The sequence below is a fragment of the Arachis hypogaea genome, chromosome 1 (genome assembly GCF_003086295.3).
Source record: "Arachis hypogaea cultivar Tifrunner chromosome 1, arahy.Tifrunner.gnm2.J5K5, whole genome shotgun sequence".
Classification (NCBI taxonomy): Eukaryota; Viridiplantae; Streptophyta; class Magnoliopsida; order Fabales; family Fabaceae; genus Arachis; species Arachis hypogaea.
This window is the reverse complement of record NC_092036.1, coordinates 19,505,296-19,511,295: the sequence shown is the minus strand read 5'-3', so window position 1 is coordinate 19,511,295 and position 6,000 is coordinate 19,505,296. Positions and strand designations below refer to the sequence as shown.

At 42.3% G+C, this 6,000-nt stretch overlaps 1 non-coding gene across 1 annotated transcript; it reads left to right on the top strand.

The window, feature by feature from the left end:
- Nucleotides 1-1,597: 1,597 nt before the first annotated feature.
- Nucleotides 1,598-1,701, top strand: LOC112715959 (small nucleolar RNA R71). Its single transcript, XR_003160093.1, has one exon. It is a non-coding gene; the product is annotated as a small nucleolar RNA R71 (small nucleolar RNA).
- Nucleotides 1,702-6,000: the final 4,299 nt, after the last annotated feature.

The following is a 6,000-nucleotide window of genomic DNA, read 5'->3' as shown; positions in this document are numbered from 1 at the left end:
TTCTACATCTATGAGCGCTCTAGCAGTGGCTAGAAATGGCCTTCCCAAAATGATAGGGTGTAGGTAGCTTTCCTCCATGTCCAAAATGACAAAGTCTGTGGGGAAGAAATAATTTCCCACTTTCACCAGCACATTCTCAACTACCCCTTCAGCTTGCTTTTGAGTTTTGTCAGCCAGTTGTATGATTACATCAGTGGATCTTACCTCATTCAGTTGTAGCTTCTTCATAAGAGTCAGAGGCATCACATTTATGCTAGCTCCTAGATCACAGAATCCTTTGTCAATTTTTGTTTCCCCTATGATGCAGGGGATATGAAAACTTCCTGGGTCTGTTTTCTTAGAGACTATGTCCTTCTTGATGAGTGCACTGCATTCTTTGTTCATGATTACAGTTTGTCCTCCCTTCAAAACTCTTTTCTTGCTCAGCAATTCCTTCAAATACTTGATATGTGTAGGCATCTGCTGGAGGATATCAAGAAAGGGAATATTGATATGGAGAGACTTAAATGTCTCTAGGAACCTTGAATATGTTTTCCCTTTTTCACCTCCTCCTAACCTCTGAGGAAATGGTGCTTTTGGTTTGTATGTTTCCAGCATGCCTTCCTTTTGCAGTTCCTTGGCTTGCTTAGTTTCACTTTCCTGCTTAGCTTCTTCCACACCTTCCTTCAAGATTTCTGGCTCCTTTTCTGAGGGTCTGATTCCTTCTTCTTCTGAGACTTCCTTCAATATGGTGATGGCCTTGCACTCTTCCCATCTCATTCCCTTTTGTTCCCCTTTAGGATTCTTTTCTGTGTCACTAGGGAACACTGCAGTTGATTTAGGGGCCTGTTGAGAAAGTTCTCCTACTCGAGCCTCCATCCACTTGAGTTTTTCGCCATGGTTCCTTAAGGTCGATCTCACATCGTCCCTAAAGCTTTTCAACTCACTTATGTCCTGACCCATGTTTACTAACCTTCCTTCTATCCTGTTTAATTGATCTTGAAATTGTTGGTTCGGATTAGGTTGGGCAGGTTGGTTATTTTGGCCATGATATGGTGGTTGGGAGTAAGTGTTTTGTGTGGTTTGGTATGATCTTTGGTTGGAGTTTTGGTATGTGGAATTGTTATGTTGGTTGTGGTTGTAAGGTTTGTGGTTTTGTGGTTGGCTTTGCTGGTTTCCCCACCCAAAATTTGGGTGGTTTTTCCATCCTGGGTTGTAAGTGTTGGAATGTGGATCATATGATTGCCTTTGTTGGTTTCCCACATAGTTGGCCTCTTCCCAATCACCTCCTTCAGTGCTTACTTTCTCTTGATCTTGTGTGTGTATTGCAGCCACTTGCTTTGTGTCCAATTTCCTGGTGAGCTCTGCTAGTTGCTTGGCAAACACCTTGTTTTGTGCTAGAATTGTATCAACATGGTTCAGCTCTATGACTCCCTTAGTGTTGTGTCTCTCTGAAGCATAGTAGTATTCATTCTCAGCAACTGTCTCAATCACTTCAATGGCTTCTTCCACAGTCTTTTTCCTGTTCAATGAACCTCCTGATGAATGGTCTACAGCCTTCCTTGATTCATAAGAAAGTCCATCATAGAAAATATGAAACTGCACCCAGTCAGGGAACATGTTTGGAGGGCATTTCCTTGTCAACTCTTTGAACCTCTCCCATGCCTCGTAGAGCGTCTCACCATCTTGTTGTCTAAAAGTCTGAACCTCAGATCGAAGCCTATTGACCTTTTGTGGGGGGTAGAAACGTGCCAGAAACTTGCTCTCCACTTCATCCCAGGTTGTTAGGCTGTCCCTTGGGAATGATTCCAGCCACTTAGCTGCCTTGTCCCTAAGTGAAAATGGGAACAAGAGCAGTTTATAGGCATCTTCCTGGACTCCATTGGACTTCACAGTGTCGCAAATTCTCAGGAATTTTGTGAGATGTTGGTTTGGGTCTTCATTAGCACTCCCACCAAATGAACAATGATTCTCCACCAATGATATTAGCTGTGGTTTGAGTTCAAAATTGTTGGCCTGAATGGGTGGTTTCTGGATGCTGCTACCACAATTCCTAGAGGTTGGGTTTATGTATGAACCAAGAACCCTCCTCTCAGGAATGGCATTGTTTCCATCAACCCTCTCATGGTTGTGAACTTCTCTATCCATGTTGAAATCTAGAGCTTCCTCAAAATTGTCCTCAGATTCTCCTTCAGATTCTTCTTCTCCCAGTACCCTCTTCCTTCTTGCTTCCCTTCTAAGTCTATGAAGGGTCCTCTCTGGTTCGGTATATGGGGGAGTTGATGTCTCTCCTCTCCTACCTGTCATACAAGAACACACCACAAGCAACAAACAAGTGGAATACTCTTGGTTACTGGAAGAGTATGGTTAGAGCAATTGAGGAATTAATTCAAATAGTTAGTGGGTCAGTGAGTTAGTTGCTTGAATTTAAAGGCATAAAGAAAGAAAGCAAATAACAGAGTGTGCAGAAATTAAATTCATCAAGTAACTTGAACTAAATTAACAAAACAAGAAAAATGCTCAATCTAGTTAACTTCCAATTTGAGAATTGTCAATCGAAAACCAATCCCCGGCAACGGCGCCATAAACTTGATGTAGCATAAACTTGATGCTATGCTTTTTGGAAATTGCACAATCGGCAAAATTCCTTCCGGCAAGTGCACCGGTTATCGTCAAGTAAAAACTCACAATAGAGTGAGGTCGAATCCCACAAGGATTGGTTGAGTGAGCAATTCCAATTAGAAGTGTGTTCAAGTTGAGCGAAATCAAGATTTAGATGAGAATTGCGGAATCTTAAATTGCATGAATTAAAGAGCGAGAAGTTAAAGTGCTGAAATTAAAAAGGGATGGGGAGGATTGCATGAATTGAAATTGCCGAATGTAAATAGAAAGGGTAGATCAGAGATGGGGAGTTCATTGGGGTCAGGAGATATTGAAATCTCTGAATCAAAACATTTTCATCTCTTCCTCAACCAATGCATTCATTGAATCTTGCTTGGCAATCTTATATGATTGGATCCCAATTCCTTGGCTCACCAATTCTTTCTAAAAACAAACAAATTCCCAATCCCTTGGTTTAAATGTTCATAAGAAGAGATGATGCTCGATCACTGATTATACCACACAGTTTCATGGACCACAATTTGGTAGGATTACATGTCACAATATCCATCCAAACCCCAATCCAATTCACTGTGAGAAAGCTTCTCTAGCATGAATCCTCCATTCCTTTCCCAAGGTTCCGAAGGATTCCAATTATGGATAGTTTCTTTCCCAAGACAACTAACCAATGGAATTAGATCGAGAAGCTTTCTAACAAAATTCAAGAGAAAAGATTGAAGAAGAAGATAAAAATTATTATTGATTCATTGAATTACAATAGAGCTCCCTAACCCAATGAAAGGGGTTTAGTGATTCATAGCTCAGAATTCAATTACAAAATATGAAAAGTTCTAAAGTGTCCAAAGGTGTGCCAACTAACTTCAATTCTATCCTATTTATACACTTTCTAAATTGAGCTTCTGTTGTGTTTCTTGGGCTTTGAGGCCTTTCCTTGATTTTCTTTTGCCTTGGGTTTATGGTCCATAATCTTGATGAGGCTGTGATCCAATTCTGCAACATTCATTGAGCAAACTTAGTGATAAACAAGTAATGACACAAGGCTCAACAAATTGAAGTTCCAGACTCATCAATTCTTCAAGCCCAATCCCATAAACCATGATATTCAATTGGGTTTCATACCATATTATGTTTAAGTTAATATTTGTGTTCAAATGCTAACTTAAATCTCAATATATTTGGCCCAAAAACCCTTTTGAAAAGTGGCGTTTAAGTTGAAGTTTAAGTTTCAGTTTAAGGTTAAACTGAAACTTAAACGTGGAATTGGAAGAAAGCAACCCAGGAGAGTAATTAATCGAACACGTTTAAGCTTCAGTTTAAGGTTAAACTGAAGCTTAAACGTGGAAATGAAGATTGCAACCCTGGAGGCAATTCTTGGTCGAACACGTTTAAGCTCCAGTTTGAGGTCAAACTGGAGCTTAAACGTGGAAATGAGAAGGCAACCCTGGAGAGGCTTAAAACGCCGAACACGTTTAACCTCCAGTTTGAGGTCAAACTGGAGGTTAAACGTGGGAATGAAGAAGGTAGCCTAGGAGTGTGAAAACGCCGAACACGTTTAACCTCCAGTTTGAGGTCAAACTGGAGGTTAAACGTGGGAATGAAGAAGGTAGCCCAGGAGTGTGAATGTCGAACACGTTTAACCCACTTTTCTAACTTTTGACTTGCTTGACTTTTTGACCTTGCTTTTAGTTTTCAACTAACTCTTTTAGTTTCCTTCTGAGGCATGATAATTGTTGTTGCTTAAAAAACAAGCATCTTACTATTATTGCATGAATTCTTGGTTTTTGTTTTGATTGTTGTCTGAATTCTGTTTTCTTGCATTCCAAGAGTTCATTTCTTTAACTCACATCATGGACATGTCTTAAATTCCTTTTGTTTTTGGTTTTCTATCTGTTTGCTTATTTACTTGCTTTTCTTTCCCCTACTTTGTTTAATAGTCTGTATCCTGAAAATTCTATTTTTCAGGATGTCTGACAGAGGGAAAGGCAAAGCCAAGGTCACCTCCAGTAAGAGAAAAAGGTCGCAGCCATCCACTGAGTCGGTGACCTTAGGCTTATCTGAGCGGAAGCTTAATGAGAAGGACAAGGCTGACCAAGCTATGCCTTCTAACAACCCATATAAGTTTGCCAACCTATACTGTGAGCTCAGATTTCCGCACTTTGATAAGTAGAACCTCATTGCGGAGAAGAAGCTGGCTATCCCCTCCGATTTGAGGCAGTTTACTGAGCCTCATATTAGGGATCGGGGTTGGGTATTTCTGGGCAGAGAGCTAGTGTGAGTGAACGAGTCTTGGGTTCAAGAGTTCTATTGCAATTTCTACCGAGCGACCCTTGATGCCGTTCATCTCAGAGACAGGCAGATTTTGATTACAAAGGAGGCCATTGAGGACATCCTCCACTTTCAGCCTAAGATCAATGATAAAGATGCCTTCAATCAGGCTGAGGAGGATATTAAATGCATGAGCTTTGATTGGGACGCAGTGCATCGTACGGTTGCCCTTCCCGATGCCCCTTGGGAGCAAGGATCCAAGAAAGAAACTCCGAGAGGCATTAAGTTCGATTATCTGACAAAGGAGGCCAAGCTCTGGCAGCAGATCCTATGCACCTATGTTATGCCTAGTACCCATGCTACTGAGATCCCCGCCAATATGGTAGTTCTGATTTGGTGTGTCTTAAAGGGGAAAGAGCTGTACCTTTCACGACTCATCAAGAAATACATGTACCGGGCCAAGATCAGAGGTAACCTGCCATTCGCTTGTTTGGTCACACAGCTAGCTCACCGGGCCGAGGTACCCTGGGAGCAGGGCAATGAGTCACCAGCCACTCACGGTAAGGAGAAGGTTGTCCCTTGGGGTGACTGGTTTGGTGATCGCCTAGTAGTTTGGCGCAGAGACCGAGTGGCCATAGCAGCAGCTACTGAGCAGACTACTTCTTCAAATGCAGTAGGACCATCTGCACCATCTTGATCAGTACCTTCATCTGCATCATAGCCAATCTACCGCCTTGTGTAGCATCTCTTTGAGCACATGGATGGAGTGGCACTTGTTGTGATGTTATGAGCAGTATGAGCGTCGCAACAAGCGTTGTTATGCACACTTGAGGCTGATTGTGACTTCGGGGCGTACTGACATCCACTCTGAGTCTGATACACCCTCAGAACACTCTGAGGAGGAGGAGGATGAGCAGGAGAAGACTCAACAGGGATCCCTACAGAGCCACAGGCACCTGCACAGCCACAGCCGATAGAGCCAGAGGCACATCCAGCGACAGGCGATGATATAGAGGCAGACGTTGACCCCGCTCACCTGACTTGATTTGAGAGCATCGAGGACGATGCTGTGATTTAAGTGTGGGGAAGTCGCCATATCCGGCGGACTATATTTTGGTGAACCATTTCAGATTT